General features: G+C 37.0%; 1 protein-coding gene across 1 annotated transcript in view; it reads left to right on the top strand.

The window, feature by feature from the left end:
* LOC120162888 (chaperone protein ClpB3, chloroplastic-like) overlaps nt 1-16,785 on the top strand; it is a 30,613-nt gene extending 13,828 nt beyond the window's left edge. The window contains exons 11-12 of the mRNA XM_039172953.1: nt 11,082-11,088; nt 16,775-16,785. The gene's annotated coding sequence lies outside the window, so the exon portion shown is untranslated. The remainder of the gene's footprint in view (nt 1-11,081; nt 11,089-16,774) is intronic.
* Nucleotides 16,786-18,461: the final 1,676 nt, after the last annotated feature.

Consider the following 18,461-nt stretch of genomic DNA (forward strand, 5'->3'; position numbering starts at 1 on the left):
TGACATTTGCATAGGAAGCCACTTCTACCCATTTAGTGAAGTAGTATATTGCTACCAGGATGAAATGATGACCATTTAAAGCCTTGGGCGAAATTTTTCCAATGACATTCATGCCCCATTTAAAGAATGGCCATGGAACAGTCATCACGTGCAATGGATGAGGAGGGGTATGGATCTTGTCTCCATAAATCTGGCACTTGTGATATTTTATGGCATAATTGATACAATAAGTTTCCATGGTTAACCAATAATACCCAAATCGCATTATTTGTCTAGCCGTTACATATCCATTGGCATGAGTACCACTTACTCCCCCATGCACTTCTTCCCCCATGCACTTCTTCCCCCATGCATTTCTTCAATGATTGTTTTAGCTTCTTTGGCATCCACACACCTCAATAGAACCTGACCAGGACTTTTCTTGTCTACAAGATCTCACCATCAAGCACATACCCTGCAACCATCCTTCTAATAATTCTTTTGTCATTCTTAGTTGCTTGCTCGGGATAACTTTGATATCTGATGTATTGCAAGATATCATAATACCAGGGATTTTCATCTTATTCCTCTTCTATGCTATAGCAGTGGGCTAGATACTTATAAGCTTGCATATTAATGGGTATCATATTTGAATGTTCATTTACTTTAAAGGTTGCTACCAAAGTGGCTAGGGCATCCGCCATTTGATTTTCTTCTCTGGGGAGGTAATTGAATGTCATTTCATCAAATTCTTTGATAAGCTCTATGACCAATTAATGATACCACACCAACTTGGGGTCTTTTGTTTCCCATTATCCTTTAAGTTGATAAATTACCAGAACTAAATCCCTATATACTTTGAGTATCTTTACTTGACGCTCAATTGAGCTCTAAGACCCAAAATAGACACTTTATACTCAGAAATGTTGTTTGTACAATCAAAATTCATCAACTGGTGAAAGGATAATGTTCTCCATTAGGTGAGACCAAAATTTCCCCAATTCTGTTCCCCAAGGCATTTGACCACCAACAAAGTTCAATTTCCAATGTTCATTAGTAGAAGTAATTGTCTCTTTAGTTGAAATAACCATCAAATCTTTATCTGGGAAATCGAAGTTCATCGGTTCATATTCTTCAGAAGCCCTGCTTGTAATGAAATTTGCTATAACACTCCATATAAATGCTTTTGGATCACATATTGGATGTCAAACTGAGACAATAAAATATACCAATGAGCCAATCTTCCAGATAAAGTAGGTACACCCATAAGATATTTTAGAGGGTCAAGCCTAGAGATCAACTAAGTGGTGTGATACAACATATACTACCTAAGCCATCTTGTACAATCAAAATTCAATCGACTGGTGAAAGGATAATGTTCTCCATTAGGTGAGACCAAAATTTTCCCAATTCTGTGCCCCAAGGCATTTGAACCACCATCAAAGTTCAATTTCCAATGTTCATTAGTAGAAGTAATTCTCTTTAGTTGAAATAACCATCAAATCTTCATCTGGGAAATCGAAGTTCATCGGTTCATATTCTTCAGAAGCCCTGCTTGCAATGAAATTTGCTATAACACTCCATATAAATGCTTTTGGATCACATATTGGATGTCAAACTGAGACAATAAAATCTGCCAACGAGCCAATCTTCCAGATAAAGTAGGTACACCCATAAGATATTTTAGATGGTCAAGCCTAGAGATCAACCAAGTGGTGTGATACAACATATACTGCCTAAGCCATCGATTAGTCCAAACCAAAGCACAACACAACTTTTCAATCAGTGAGTATCTTGCCTCGCAATCAGTAAACTTTTTGTTGAGGTAGTAAAATACTCTCTCTTTCTTCTCGGTTTGGTCATGTTGTCCTAATACACACCCCATTGAATTCTCAAAGATTGATAAGTAGAGAGTTAATGGTTTGCCTAAGATAGATGGCACTGAGATTAGGATACTTGAAAAGTATCGATTAATTACTTCAAAAGCTTCTTGGCAATCATCACTCTATACCCTTGGGTTATTTTTATGGAGAAGGCGAAAAATGGGATCACATTTCTCGGTTAATTATGAAATAAACCGAGCAATGTAGTTTAATCTTCTCAGGAATCCTCGAACTTCCTTTTGTGTTTGTGGGTGGTAAGTTTTGAATAGCTTTGACTTTGTCTTGGTATATTTTAATCTCTTTTTTGCTCACTATAAACCCCAAAAGCTTCCAAGACATCACCCTCAAGGTACACTTGCTTGGATTAAGTTTTAGCTTATATTTCCTTAACCTCTGAAATAGCTTCCTCAAATTCTCTACATGTTCTTCCTCTGTCTTGGCCTTAACGATCATATCATCGACATAAACTTATATTTCTTTATGCATCATGTCATGAAATAGTGTTAGCATGGCTCTCTGGTAGGTTGCCCCTGCATTCTTTAGCCCAAACGACGTCACCTTGTAGCAAAATGTGCCCCATATGGTGACAAACATAGTTTTTTTTTTCATATCTTCAGGGTGCATCTTTATTTGATTGTAACCTAAGAACCCATCCATGAATGAAAATAGATAATTTCTAGCACCAACCTATCTATGTGTAGCAAAGGAAAATTATCCTTCGGGCTCATCCCATTATGATCTCTGTAGTCAGTACACATACAAACTTTCTCATCATTCTTTGGTATTGGGACAATATTTTCCACCCACTCCAAATACTTGGCCACTTTAAGGAAACCAAGATCAAATTTTTTCTTTACCTCTTCTTTAATTTTTAGTAGCATCTAAGGTCTCATCCTTCTGAGTTTTTGTTGCACAGGTTTACACTATGGCTTTATCGGTAATTTGTGTACCACCAACTCAATATCTAAACCCGACATATCCTCATACGACCACGCAAACACGTCTTTATACTCTCAAAGCAATTCAATCAAATTATGTCATCCCTCAACAGATAGAGTGGTGCCAATCTTTATTTCATTCATATCTTCATTTGATCTCAGATTCAAATTTTGAGTGGGCTTTTTGTGAGGTAGAATCTGTTTATCTTTATTTTCCACCATTTTTAGCAGTTCAGAAGGTAATTCACATTCTTCATCATTATCATAACCCTCTATTTCACCTTGACATATGGACTGCTCAAAATCAATCTCTGGTCAGGGTCATCAACATTCATACTATTGATATCTAAGGTCCTGAAAGAATAAAGAACGCGAGGATATATATACATATACACATACATGAGAATCTATCCCATATCAAAATAGAATGAAATAATATATATACATAAATAATAAAGAATGAAGAAGTACAAGTGAGAATGTTTGCCACTTTGGGAATTAACAGGAATTCATCTTTCATTGATAATTAAAAACAAGTAGATTAACCCTTTACAAAAGATCACATATTGCTTCGGGTTTAGACAACAAGGAAAGTTTTTTGTGTATTACTCTAAAAAAGTTTTGTAAACTACAAGTAACTCCTCTACAGTCTAATTATTCAACACGATGTATGGTGGTGCGGGATACATGCCTATAGCTTTTCCTTATTCAGCCTTATCATCCAATATTACATTAATACCTAAATATCCCAAGGCATCCTCAACAATTGGTTTCTTAGCTGGCTGGATTCCTTGGAACATATGGCCTCCCGATACAAATGTATCATGCAGTGGCAGGAACGTCATTGGATCCCAGTTATGATCCTCCCCGACTAACCTTGCTATTATCTTTTCTTGGCTTTTCTGGATTCCCTTTAATTTTTCTCTCAGGGTTGGTTGATATCCCAAGCCAAAGTGGTCTCTTTTAGTATTAGGAAAAACTAGATTAACAAATCCCTGTAGATGGCTTCATAGCCCTTTTGAGCCTTGGCTCCCCTCCCCAGGGTCAATTTTAATTTCATCCGGGTACAATTAGACAATCTAGGCTTTGATATTTTCTTCCTCTCAGCCACGAATGTGGCATTAACAAATTTCAGAGATCTAAAAGAACATTCTACAACTTCCTCCTTACTCCAACATACGGAGAAATAGTGGACATAAAAGCAATAATGTCCTTCTCAGCATTGATGCATACCAATTTCCCCTCAATTACAAATTTGAGTTTCTAATGTAGCATGAATGGCACTGTCCCTGCCCCTTCCTGATAGATCCAAGGCCTTCCCAATAGATAATTGTAGGTAGGCATGATGTCCATGACAAGGAACTCAACCTCATAAGTAAATGGGTTATGGTAAAAGGAGTTTTAATTTTCCCCAAACTTCCCTTTTAATTCCATCAAATGCTCGAATGATGCTCTGGCAATTACTCATATATGTACTATCTATTGGAAACTCCTTAAGGGTTACCAATGGCATTACATTCAGTGCAAAACTATTATCAACTAGTACTCGGGATAACACATGCCCATTGCACCTAATAGTAATATGTAGAGCTTTGTGGCCGCCAATCATCCTAGACAGGATCTCATCATCAGAAAAAGAGATAAAATTATCAGCTTTAATATTTGCAAGCAATCTATCTATCTTGTCCACATGTACATCATTCAGCATGAAAGTCTGATTCAAGACTTCCAATACAACATTTCGGTGTGCCTTATAGTTTAGTAAAAGAGAAATAATCGAGATGCGAGTAGTTAGCTTATGCAACTGTTCAATGATGCTATATTCTCTATGTTTCAAAAATTTCAAAAACTCCATAACCTCATTTTCTGTCACAGGCTTATTAATAAATGGCTCATCATCTTTCAATAGCAATTCAACATTCTTCCCTTTATCCATAACAGTTCTTTTCTAAGGTTCTTTAGTCTGATTCAGAGAATAATATCTACCACTCCTGGTGAAATGGCCTACTTCATCTACTTCTTCTTTGGTGATCTCTGAAGTACCCACGTTATTCATCTTACACTCGTATCTCCAAGGGACTTGTTTATTGTCTTTAGAATGGAATGGAGATGGGGTGTGGTTACAACCTTAGAGTTACTTTCTCTGACACACGAATCTTTGGTGTAATGACTAGAGGACAATTAGCATTATAAACTCCCCTGGAAGAACCCTCGAATGCACAAACCTTTGCTTATTCTTCTTCAATAGTTTCCTTGTAGAATTCCATTTCCTTATCATCCATCATTTTTTGTACCACAGCTTGGAACTCATAACAGTCTTGTATGATGTGACCCTTGTAGTTCTGATATTGGTATACACACGTGCTATAAACATGTTTAATGGCTACGTTAGAGACTAACATGCCCACCTTGATCATCTGACCCCATATCTATTATATAGATGATTTTACTTCGCTCACCTTTGTTATAATCTTCTTTCCTTTTTCCTCAGCAATTGCATTAACCCCTGCATCTATATGATTTGGCATTGGGTTGAAGCCACATTCGATTGCTCACTATCACCAAAATTGATGATGTTCTTCTGCCTTAACCTTTGGACAATCTTATTAAAGGAAATGAAATTCTCTATTGAATGTCCATTGTGTGATATTCACATTGGGCATTAGGGTCATACCATTTAGGGTAAGGAGGTTGCATCGGTGATGTATGGTATGGTGACACCACATGTTTATCATATATGATATGAAACAATTCTTTGTAGTACATTGGGGTCGAGTGAAACTGAAGTTTCTCTCTCTCTTGCCTTGCATCCCTTGCCCTTTGCCTGGAAAAGTTTTGTGTGGATGATCATGTGGCTTGAGGTTGAGAAATAATGATGTTATTAGAGTTATACTTCTTCACATTATTAACTTCGTTATCCATCATTTTCACTTGTGATTTCTTACTAGACTCACCTCCATCAAGCCTCCTACTCTTGATCGCCATTTCGATCATTTCCCCTACTATAACCAAATTAGCAAAACTCTTGGATGAGTTTCCTATAAGGTGGCCAATGAAAGGAGCTCTTAAAGTATTTATAAAGAGCATGCTAGTTTCCTATTCCTCAAGTGCTGGATAAACTTGTACAACCACATCCCTCCAACTCTAAGTATATAGTCTAAAGCTTTCATTAGATTTTTTCTTCATGCTCTGTAGCATGAATCGATTAGGCCTCTCATTTTTCACGTTGTCATATTGTTCTAGAAAAACTTTAGACAAATTCTTCCATGAATTAATGTGAGCTCTGCTCAACTGATTATACCAACGAATGGATGATCCTGTTAAGCTCTCCTAGAAGCAATGGATCAATAGTTGATCATCCCCAACATGATCATTCATTTTTCTACAAAACATAGTGATGTAAAAAGAGGGACATCTCATGCCATCGAATTTTTCAAAATCCCGAACTTTGAATTTGGGAGGTAGCACTAAATCAGGAACTAGACTTAGCTCTTTGGTATCGATGCCATACAAGCTAGTGTATTCTTTCATAGCTCTGATTTCATCTTCCAGTTATTTCCATTTCTCTTCTAGTTGCTTATTGTACTCTTTTCTACCCTTCTTATCGAAATCTAGGACATCTTCAACTAGATCTGGGTTTATGAAGGTGATGGGTAAGTTTATGTGCACTTTTTCTGGTAGAGCAGTCGTTTCTTGTTGTGTTCTAACATGAGATGGCGTAAAGCTAGGAGGATATAGGGGTTCTTCAGTGGTACCAACAATTGGAACCTTTCCACGATTAGGCCCTAGTTCAAAGCCCAGGGGATACACATGTTCTTTGGTATTATCTGCAACAGTTTGAGTCTCTTCACGACTTGTATTCCTTCCTTGTAACATGCTTGCAAGTTTTTCCGTTATTTCATTATGAGATTTCAACATTTGTTCACGTGTCTCCTCTTGAGCTTTCCTGAAACTCTCTTGCATTAAGAGCTGAGTTCTTTCATTTTGTGCGATTATTTCGTCCATTGCCTTTTTTCAGGTATGGTAAAAATGCTTAGAATTTTCTAGTACTCTGCCATGCAACCTTTTTATTAATATTGATATTTTATTAATCAATATGAAAAATATGACTTAATGAATAAAATTTCTCTACTAAATATTATCAATGCAAATGACTAAGTATGAACAATACCTCACCCAAACTTGAGGGATGCATTATCCTCAATGCATGAATAATAAAGTGTAAAGAAGAAATGTAATGCAAGGTACCTTGACTAACATCTACTTTGATGGTGGTGGGGTTGGTTTGCGCAGATTCCTTAGGTGGAGAAGTCCACACATGATTGCTTGTCCTCTTCAGTGATGCTTAATTAGAGGCATTGTAATTCACCGTGGCATTTGTGCAGATGGGTGGACATCATCTGTAATGTCATCGTTTGTGCCAAAACGAATTGAGTCTTCTTTCTAAATAGGTGAAGCTTCAATAGGGGCTTTACCCTTATCCACATGCTTGGGAGCATGTTCTTTTAAAAACTAATATTAAAAGTAAATAAAGAAATAAATCAAAGAAAAACAAACATAGAAACATAAAAAAATAATTTTTCCATGACAAAAAAAATAAAAAGGGTGGAAGAAATGCAAACTCTAAACATCCTGAAATGGATGTTTTGTCCTGTTGGATCAGAGCACCATTATAGACCAAAATGCCCACACATATAACAGTTACACCTTCAAAATATTTTTCCCTGGCAGTTCATGTCTTTCAACTTGACCTTCGGATTCTTCTAGTATAGTGTCGGGGTAAAAAATTCTTGCATCTTCCCCCAAACTTATCTTATTGATTTAGCTGGGTACCACTCCTCATTGTAAAATGATAACTCCGTAAAAAGACTATGTTTTCTTTATTTTTACTTAAGTTATTGCATGTATAAAAGTCGTTGTCATACCATTTTAGTTGCATTTAGTTCATATTTGTATGTGATGGATAAGTTTTGCATAGGCAAGATTTATTTTGGTTAACTACCGAGGAGGAAGGTTCTTTGTTGGATGTGCTGATGCAGGAAATAACGAAGGAAGAATTTATTTTTCGAGACAAAAACTATTTCCCAGGGGTAAAGGAACATAAGAAGAAGACAGTGAGGAACAAATTTATCTTGCTGAAGCAAGATTTTTCTTACAGATCTGACGTGTTTCAACAATTGCTGACGTCATTTTCCCAGCTTCATCCTCACGTGCAATCACACCCTTCAAAAAATTAACCACCTCCAGCCGCATTTTCATTACTAACATGGGCAAGTTAACGAGGGTATTTAGAGAATTTCTAAGGACACAAAACCCTAGAAATTCCCATTATAAATACCCCATTATAGCCACCCATTAAAGAAGAGGAGAAACAAAGAGAGGATTTACCGTAGGGGTTGAGTAAGCAGTTACAATACCTTATTTTCCACCGTTCCCCCACTCGACCGTCCTTGGTGCCTTCCTTAGCCAGACTTTGTTAGAGCAACGATTAGGTCCTCGAGAGAGGCTAGCCACTGGAGCAAGCATGATGGTGGTCAAAATGCCACGACAGAGCTCTGTTTGGGAGTGTTTCTTCCTTTGTTCTTAATTTCTGATTTACTTGAAGGGGCTTGTACTTAAAGTTTAAATTCTTGGATGATATTTGCCACACCGTGAACTGTTTTACTTGGTGTTGGTTATGGTTTTGATAAAACGATGTTTTATTGTTTTATTATGAAGAAGTTTGTTTATGCTTAACATTGTTTTGTTCATCATTTTAATATTTTGCCTTGACGCTGTAAGAGTTTCGAGAGATTGCCTGGTTGCCTAGACAAAACATTAGTTTACTTTTGCAATTTTTCCTTGCCTCGACTACACTTTTCTGCATCACATACTTTACAATAGTTCTTGCTTAGACAATACTTTTCCATTAGTTTATTTCTCTTAGTATTACTTATTTTTGTTTCGACAATAAATTTAGGACTAGTTGGTGATAACTAGTTCTAGCTACAACAAAACATCAATAATTCTCACCAATCCCTGTGGAGAAGATACTCAACTCACTACTATATTACTTGCATCGATTGTGTACACTTGCAAAGATTTGCTTGCCTTAGCATATACATTCACAAGCGATCAAGTTTTTGGCACCATTGCTGGGGAATGGCAACTGACGAAATTTTGATAATTTTTGCCATAGAAAATTTTATATTTCTTGTCATATTTTATTTATTTAGTCTAACTTGTTTATTTTCTTTATTTTCTTTTGAAGGATTTTGTCGTTGCATGACCCAGAGATCTGCTGGTGAACCATTAGAACTATTCGACCCTGAGATCAAACAGTCATTCAGACAAAGGCGACGTAACCAACGAGCTAGATATTATATGAATTGATTGCAGTATCAAGACGAAAACAATATAGGAGATCAGGCAGATCCTAGTGTTGTGGCAAATAAGCTGCAAGACCACGAGAAATACGAGATCACTTGAATTCGATTCTTGATGATCTCAACCCTAGAATTGTGGCACCTGAAATACAGGCAACCTGTTTTGAATTTAAGCCGGTGATGTTCAACATGCTAAACTCCATCGGTCAATTTGGTGGCTCACCTAATAAGGATGCTAGACAGCAGGTCCGCCTTTCTTAAATTATGTGATTCGTTCAGGCAACAAGGAGTGCATGAAGATGTGTTGAAGCTTAAACTTTTCCCAATTCTCTTTGCAACTAAGCAAGAGCTTGGCTTAGTGGAGTCCTTTCTGGATCAATGGAGTCTTGGGTTGACTTATGTAAAAGTTTTCTACTTCGTTACAACCCACCTAACATGCACACCTAGCTCTGCAATGACATTTCAATTTTTCGCCAAGGTGATGAGGAATCTATTTACGAGTGCTGGGACAAATATAAAAGTCTGCTTCGCAAGTGAACTAATCATGGATTCCACGACTGGAATCATGTCGTTATGTTTTATAATGGAGTCAATGCACTCACTTGCATGAAGTTAAACGCGTCGACAAATGGTAGTTTGCTCGATAAATCACCCAAGGAAGCCTTTGATATCCTCGATAGGATAGCCAATAATGACTATTAATTTCCGTCTACAAGACTTGAGACCGCCAGAAGAATATCTAGGGCATATGAACTTGACAGTAAGGATTTAATTTCTTCCCAACTTTATGCTATAACTAACATGCCTAAAAATTTTCAGCGTTCCAACGAGGTGAAAGAAGTCAAGGAAACTAACTCAATTTTCATTTTATGCCGAGGAAACCATCATGAAAGTGAATGTCCAAAAAACCAGGAGTCCATCAATTTCGTGAGTAACTTTAATAGAAGCAACAACAACAACCCCTATTCTAATACATACAATATGGGATGGCGACAACATCTAATTTTTTCGTGGGGAAATCAATATAATAACAAAAATTATGCAAGTAATTTTAATAGGACACAACAAAACATTTCAGAACACTCAAATTCACAACATCAACAGATGCCATGGCAAGGTAATAACAAAAGTAATGTATCTTCTTTAAATTCTAACACTCTTGAAGCTTTATTGCAGGAATTTATGGTCTCAACAAAAGATTTCATGGATTCAACAAAAACCTTGATTCTCGAATACTCATCAATAATCAAGAATTAAAGTAATTTGTTGTAAAGCCAAATAACTCTATTACAAGCCATAGCTCATCGTTGAGGGCATTAGAGAATCAAGTGGGGAAAATTGCCACATTATTACATTCACGCCCATAAGAAATTCTCACTAGCGACACTCAGGTTACTACGTCTCAAGGAAAGGAATAATGTAGTGCGCTCACATTGAGGAGTGGTACTCAGATTAATCTTGAAGATAAGTGTAGGGGAGAGCAACCATAAAATTTTAGCCAAGACACCACGCATGAAGAATTGGAAAATAAATATGAGATTACTGAACACACAAAACTAGCTAAAGAGAAGGAAAGAAATGAGGGTTCGACAAGACAATACACAAATGGTGAAAAATTATTTTCCAAGGAAAAGTTACTTCAGCACCTGCAGCTGATGAAGTTCGACCTCCACCTTTCCCTTAGCGGTTGAAGAAACATAATGACGAGAATCAATTCATAAAGTTTATTGATGTCCTTGATCAGCTGCATATCAATGTTTCGTTACTTGAAGCCATTGAGCAGATGCCTTCCTATGAAAAATTTCTGAAAGACATTGTCACAAAAAAGAGAAAGGTGGAAAGAATAAAAACTATTGCCACGACAACAGAATGTTGTTCAACAAAGAGTAAACTTCCGCTAAAGTAAAAGATCCTGACAATTTTGTTATACCATGTTCCATCGTGATAGATATATTGGAAGAGCTCTTTGTGACTTGGGGTCAAACGTAAATCTGATGCCCAAGTCTATATTTTTGAAACTTGTAATGGGTAATGCTCGACCAACCAATGTGATTCTACAACTAGTTAATCAATCACATGTTTGTCCCGAGGGTAGAATTGAAGATGTAATTGTTAAAGTGATAAGTTTGTCTTCCCAGTTGATTTCCTCATTTTAGACTGTGAAGATGATGAAAATACCCCTATTATCCTTGGACGCCCATTCTTAGCTACATGGCGTATTCTAATAGATTGTGAGAAGGGAGATTTCACAATGAGGGTGGCTGGTTAAAGCGTTACAATCAATGTCTTCAACACTCTTAAATACGTTGATGATTATGAATAATGTCATCACATTGAAGATGTTGATTCATTGGAGGAAGTTGGAACAGAAATTTCTAGTCACGACGAATTTTAACACCTTAACAAGTACAATAAATTTTGCCAAGACAAAATCCTCTAGAAGGAAGACTGTGAAATTGTTGGACAAGATAATGTTTTACATTATAAGGAACACAACATTTGTTGCCACGACAAAATTTTCCAGAACGAAGCAGAAAAAAAATCTTTGCATAGGTGAACGTTTCTCAACAGAAATAGATGAAAGTTACACTGAGAGTAGAACACGTCCAGAATCTGAGAAAAATCATTGGAAGAAGAAAAATCTAGTTTACTTCAAGCTAGACCAGATATGAGATTCGAACCCCTTGATTTCATTGAATTTATTTCCCCAAAACCTTCACTACATCATACACCTACCTTAGAACTTAAATCATTGCCATCACATTTGAAATACACTTATTTAGGTAGTGATAAAACTTTACCGGTTATAATCTCTGCTAATCTAACCCCTAACAAAAGGGCTGTTTGTTGAATGTTTTGTCACATCACAAAAAACCTCTTGGGTGGACCATGATAGATTTAAAGGGAATCATCTCTACAATATGCATGCACAAGATCCAATTAGAAGATAACCATAGCAATTATGTAGAACCACAAAGGAGACTTAACCTAATAATGAAAAAGTGGTGATGAAAGAAATCATAAAATGGTTGGATACTGGAGTGATTTATCCAATATATGATATTTCATGAGCCAATTCAGTGTAATACGTACCAAAGTAGGGTGGCGTGACCGTGGTTAAGAATGAGAATGATGAGCTTTTGACCATAAGAACAATCACGGGTTGGCGGATATGTATGGATTACAGGAAACTAAACACTGCAACAAAGAAAAACCATTTTCCCCTCCCTTTCATTGATCAAATGCTTGATATGTTAGCAGGCAAGACATTTTACTCTTTCCTTGATGGATATTCTGGATACAATCAGATCACCATAGCCCTGGAAGATTAGGAGAAAACCAATTTTACCTACCCGTATGGTACCTATGCCTTTAGAAGAATGCCGTTTGGACTATGTAATGGTCCGACAACCTTTTAGAGGTGTATGATGGCCATTTTCTTAGATATGGTGGAAGACTTCATGGAAATATTTATGGAAATATTTATCAAAAGTGCTAAAGCAATGTGAAGAGTCCAAACTTGTGCTAAACTGGAAAAAATGTCATTTTATGGTGACTGAAGGAATTGTGTTGGGACACAAAATTTCTCACTAAGGCATCGAAGTGGATAAAGAAAAAGTAGATGTAATCGAGAATTTACCTCCACCCACCAATGTAAGGGGCATACCAAGTTTTGTAGGGAATGCATGATTTTACAGGCGGTTTACCAAAGTTTTTTCAAAAATTTAGAAGCCCCTATATTTGCTACTTCAACAAAATCAACCATTCATGTTCAACAAGGAATGTCTCAACCCATTCATTGATCTAAAGGAAAAACTTGCTTCAGTACCAATTGTTGTACCACCTGATTGGGATGCACCTTTTGAGTTGATGTGTGATGCAAGTGACTATGCGGTATAGGCAATGCTAGGGCAAAGAAAAGATTTATCTAGCTAGGGCAGAAAGAAATTCAGACATGATGCACGCCACTATTAATGGGATGAACCATTCATATTCAAGCAATGTGGTGAGCAAATAATCCGCAGGTGTGTCCCTAAAGAAGAACATAAGGAGATCTTATTTCATTTCTATTCATCCCCGCACGGAGGGCACTTTAGTGGGATGAGAACTACAGCAAAGGTCCTTTAATCCGGCTTCTACTGGCCCACTTTATTCAAGGACGCGCATGAATTCTCTAAGTCATGTGATCGATGCCAACACACTAGGAGTATATCGAAGAGAAATGAGATGCCATGGAAAAACATTTTGGAAGTATAGCTCTTTGATGTATGGAAAAACATACTTTTGGCGGTGGACTACGTTTCCAAATGGGTTAAAGCTGTGGCCACACCTTGTAATGATTCAAAGACTGTTTTGAAATTCTTACACAAGAAAATATTCACGCATTTTGGAGTAACACGAGCAATTATTAGTAATGAAGGTACTCATTTCGACAACAAATTTATTGCCAATGCACTGAAAAGATACGTAGTGCGTCACAAGATTGCTATGACGTACCATCCACAGATTAATGGGCAGGTTGAAGTTTCTAATCGCAAGACTAAACAGAATCTAAGAAAGTGGTCAACCCGAAACACAAAGATTGGTCACCAAAAATTGACAAGGCATTATGGGCCTACTGAAAAAACATTCAAAACACTCATTGGAATGTCACCATTCAGTCTAGTATATGGCAAGGCTTTTCATTTGCCTGTGGATTTGGAACACAAAGCATTTTGGGCCATCAAGAAATTCAATATGGACTTGCAACTCGCTGGAGAAAAAAGATTGTTAGAGCTGAAAAAAATGGATGAATTTAGAGCTCAAGCATATGAGAGTGCCCGCCTTTACAGAGAAAAAACGAAAAAGATGGCAAAATAGAAAATTTTGCCAAGGTAATATTTTTATGGACAACAAGTGTTGTTATACAATTCAAGACTCAAACTATTCCCAGGCAAGCTAAAATCTAGATGGTCAGGACCGTTCATCATACACCAAGTCCATAGCAATGGAGCAATAGAGATCACGATGCCTAAGAGTTTGTCCTTCTTTCCTGAAAAATTTGGTTGCCTAGGCAACCAAAATTTGCATTCTGTATATAAATAAACTATGTTATTTTATTCTATGTGAGTTGTTTATTTTTATTTTTGTTTCTTTTTGGTATTTATGATACACGTGACAGAGTAGGGATGAAGCTTATGCATTGGATGGAGAAAAACCCTAATCCAATTAGTTTTGGCAAAACTTTTAAAGAGGGAAAAGTATATTCCCTTTATTTTTTTCATTCTTTAAGTCAAATTAAATATATTATAATTAATACTATATCTTTTCCTTTTCTATTTTTATCGTTTTACCCCCAATAAACTACCCATAACCCACTACTTTTCTTCAAAATCGCTCATCTCTCCTTTCTCTTCACCGTTTCCTTGCTTTCTTTTAACTCATTTCTTCAACCTTTCTTCCCTTTACTTTTGCATCTTTTGCTACCACGATAATCCATGTCACAGTAAACACCATGGCCAAATCTAAGAAAAATCTAGCCATGTCTACCTCATCTACTGTGGCTTCAAGATTTGAGCGTTTCCAAATTGTCGAGGCTGAGGAAAAGTACAAAACCCTACAAAAATGGCAAGTCTATTTGGAGGAAGGCTTTCTATTCATGGAGGCTGGTAAAGAACCCTTCGGACCAGAGGTAGTGGACATGATATGGAAACATAAATGGGAGAAATTTACCCGACGTCTAAAGGCAGTGGCACCGACAATGGTCTGAGAGTTTTAAGCTCATTTAGGAGACCCATTCCATCACATTGTTTATGTAAGAGGGAAATCCATATGATTTTCTCCCTCATCCTTAAACTGCTACTTCAATCTCATCAATATGGAAGATCAACATAAAAAATTCCTTACAGACGCACGTCAAGAAATATATGATGGTGTACTGGAGGACCATTGTTTCGGCTGGGCCAAGTTTGAAGGGAATGTACCAACTCGTAAGCGTGTGGATCGCCAAGCCCTTAAGCCAATTACAAAGCTATGGAATTATTTCTTGAAAGGCAAGCTGATGAATACTTCCCACAACACAACAATATTGGTGAGGCGATTGATTCTGCTGCACTCGATCATTTACGGGCGTGAGATTGATGTTGGAGAGAAAAGTCCCCGATGAGCTGTTCGAGGACTTTATCAAGTCAAAGGAAGGCATCACCAAAAAGAAGATGCCCGAACTTATGAGCTTCAATGACAATGCTCCACATGAGGGCCTGGAGCGAGGAGCAAAATGGGTTGTCACGAAAAGAATGGAAGCTGTAGTCACATCTACTAGAGAGACGCAAGAGTGGTTGGAGCGTTTGGAAAGTCACATGCAGACTTTCTTCAGTTATCGAGGCAAGGGATGCAAAACTAAATGCTTTCTTCAAGGAGTTGCTCCCAATTACCAATGATGACCTTCCACCTTTTTTGAATGATCCTGTAGAAGGCCAGTCTCAAGACACCCCTGCAGAATCCACCTAAACCGAGGAAAGGCCATCACCAGCTAGTGCCCCAAGCATGAGGTGTCTGTTGCGTGTTGTGAGTACTATAAAATTATACACAAATAATGTGCAAGTATACACAATCGCTCAAGTAATAAAGTGATGAGTGAATATCGTATCCACATGGATTGGTTGAAATTACAAAAGTCTAACAAAGCTAAGCACTACTCTATCTAAGTATAGTTAGTGTTGATATGTACAATGTCACGGTAATGGAAAGTGTATGTTGGTGGTTATGGATTGATGGTCTGATGGTGTAGAAAATGGAAATGTAGTGGCAAGAGTAGATTTTTAGTGTTGACAATGATTTAAATGTCAAGGCAATGAAAAATAGTAAAAACAACAAATAAATGATAAGTTGATAATCCTTACATGACAAGCTTCCACTGGAATGAATGGTAGGGATTGAGTTAAGGATGCTATAACTTATCTCTTAGAAAGATTTATTCTATCTAAACTTCACTTTCTCGATCTATCTCTTGTCAAAGGAAACTAACAAAATAGAATACAACGACATCTCCTCTTAGTCTCAGCAATAGCAACATACACTATTGATAAAAACTACCCTTTTTAGTCGTTGAAATCCTATCTTAGTCTCTCTCGAGTACTCGGCTGGTTCAAAGCTTATGAAAATACTATTACCTATTGCTTATGAGGATTTGTCTTGTGTTTCTCTCGAATACTATAAGTATTTTTAGCTAGGTTTCTCTCGAACACCTAACCTTCATCTAAGAAATGGACACTATCATGCCTCTTACAAGCTTAAATGATGAAGCATACATAAGCAAAGCAAGAAAATAACAAAATAAACATAAATCCACCATTAAAATAAAGTTAAATCCATCAAAATAACCCCACCAAATAAGGTTAGTTCATGGTGGGGTTCGAATCATCCATAGAACAAGCAATGAAATATTCGTTCCAAACATCCCAATAATAAATAGAAAAATAACAGCAAAGGGAAGGGAGAAGAAGCCTTCGATGCGCGCCACTGGAGCTCTCCTCAACCACCATGAAACGCCTTAGCTCACTAGCTCCTCTCGGATGCCTAGCTCGCCACTCCTTGGAGCTTATCAATGGAGGAACACCACTCAAAGAAGGAGAAAGGGAAATAATGAAAAAGATAAGAAAATATTGCTAAAAAGTTTCCTCCTCTCTATCCATATATCATCTTTCTCTCCCTTATGAGGTGTAATATATATTAAAAATATCTAGGGGTAATGATGAGGTTGTTGGGTTCAAAATACCCCTCATACCCCTAGAGTCACATCTTGTGCGTGAACCTTATCCTCCAGGTGGCAGTGGTCCCCTAGCAGGCGGTTACAACCATCATTCACGTGCAGTACCAACTGTCCTCGTACATAAATATCTTTTTGTCCTTTTATGTGCCAGAAATGCCAAGGCATTTCAATATGCTTCAGCAACGTGTAATTCCACGACATTACTTCCAGTGAGACCTTTTGCTTGTTATTTCCTGTACACCACAACCAATCTGCACCTTTTTCTCATACAACACCCTTAAGAGATAAAATAATAATACCACCACAAATGCAACTATATGTAGCTACATGATCCTAAAATGACTAAAATGAGCTTTTAAACAAACAATAACTTATGTGAAAAAGGCCTTAAAAGTAGCCTTTTTAGGAAGTTATCAGTGTCGTATCAAGCAAACAACTGGTCGTATTGCTAAGCAATATCCCTCTCTGCTTCTTTCAGGAGATAGTGGATTCGAAAGGCCCCTCATCTCAAAATATGCAAAACCCGCACGTCCAGTTAAGCCTCCCCACCCCAATGAGGTAATTTTTTCTTCCATTGCATTTGCATTAGCATTTTAGAGTAATTTTCATTTACATTTGCATTCGTTATCATTCATTGAGGATAATTCATCCCTCTAGGGGAAGGTGTTGTAATTTATACTTAATTTTAGTTTTTGTGATAATAATTGGTTGAAATATTGGTTGTCATGTCATGAATTTTATTAGGATAAGTGTTGGAGAAAATTTATGATGTCCGATGATGAAAGCAAATTTTATTGCATGGGCCAGAATTATTTTACATGACTGTTGAAGGTTAGAACCAACCCTATGACTTGATTCTTTGTGATTCTCTAAAAACATGATTGTATATTTTCTCTGCATAAAGTGTTTAGAAAAATCTTAGGAAATAACTTTTTGTTTGTCATGGCATTATTTGTTTAAAAATCTAAATTGAACTCCTTGCTATTTTGAATTGTGTTGAATAGTAAATAATTGCCTCGACATGACTGTAGAGGGACACTCCTCTGTGGCATGGCATGACCTGGAAAAATCCCTTAAATAAATGGTTGCCTCAGTATATAATTGAATGAAAGCTGTCACAGGATTGACTCTGCTTGACTAGTTTGGGGGTGAAAGGTATGCTCCCTTTTACCTAGAGTGTGAGATGGTAGTTTTGATGAACTGACTCCCCCTGTTTATGCTAAAAAAGGGTTAAAGACATGCTAAATAAATAGGAATGAAAACTAGGCTTGATAAATAAATTGATACCTTGACAAAACAAAAGTGCTTACTAGGAATTTTATAATCACATTACGGCATAAACTATTATACAGTCACACACACACACATACAAAGAAGCTTTACATAAGAAAGGAACTTGACTTCTCGTGAAGTCTACCTTGTTGAGGCTAAACTTTTTGCTGAGGGCTAAAATTTTAAACCACATGAATGTCCTAACTTGTTTGCTTTGCCATGGCAATTTATTTTTCTACTAGATATTATTCATTGCTTGAGGACAAGCAATATC

The sequence above is a fragment of the Hibiscus syriacus genome, unplaced genomic scaffold, assembly GCF_006381635.1.
Source record: "Hibiscus syriacus cultivar Baekdansim isolate YM2019G1 unplaced genomic scaffold, ASM638163v2 tig00111409_pilon, whole genome shotgun sequence".
Taxonomy (NCBI): Eukaryota; Viridiplantae; Streptophyta; class Magnoliopsida; order Malvales; family Malvaceae; genus Hibiscus; species Hibiscus syriacus.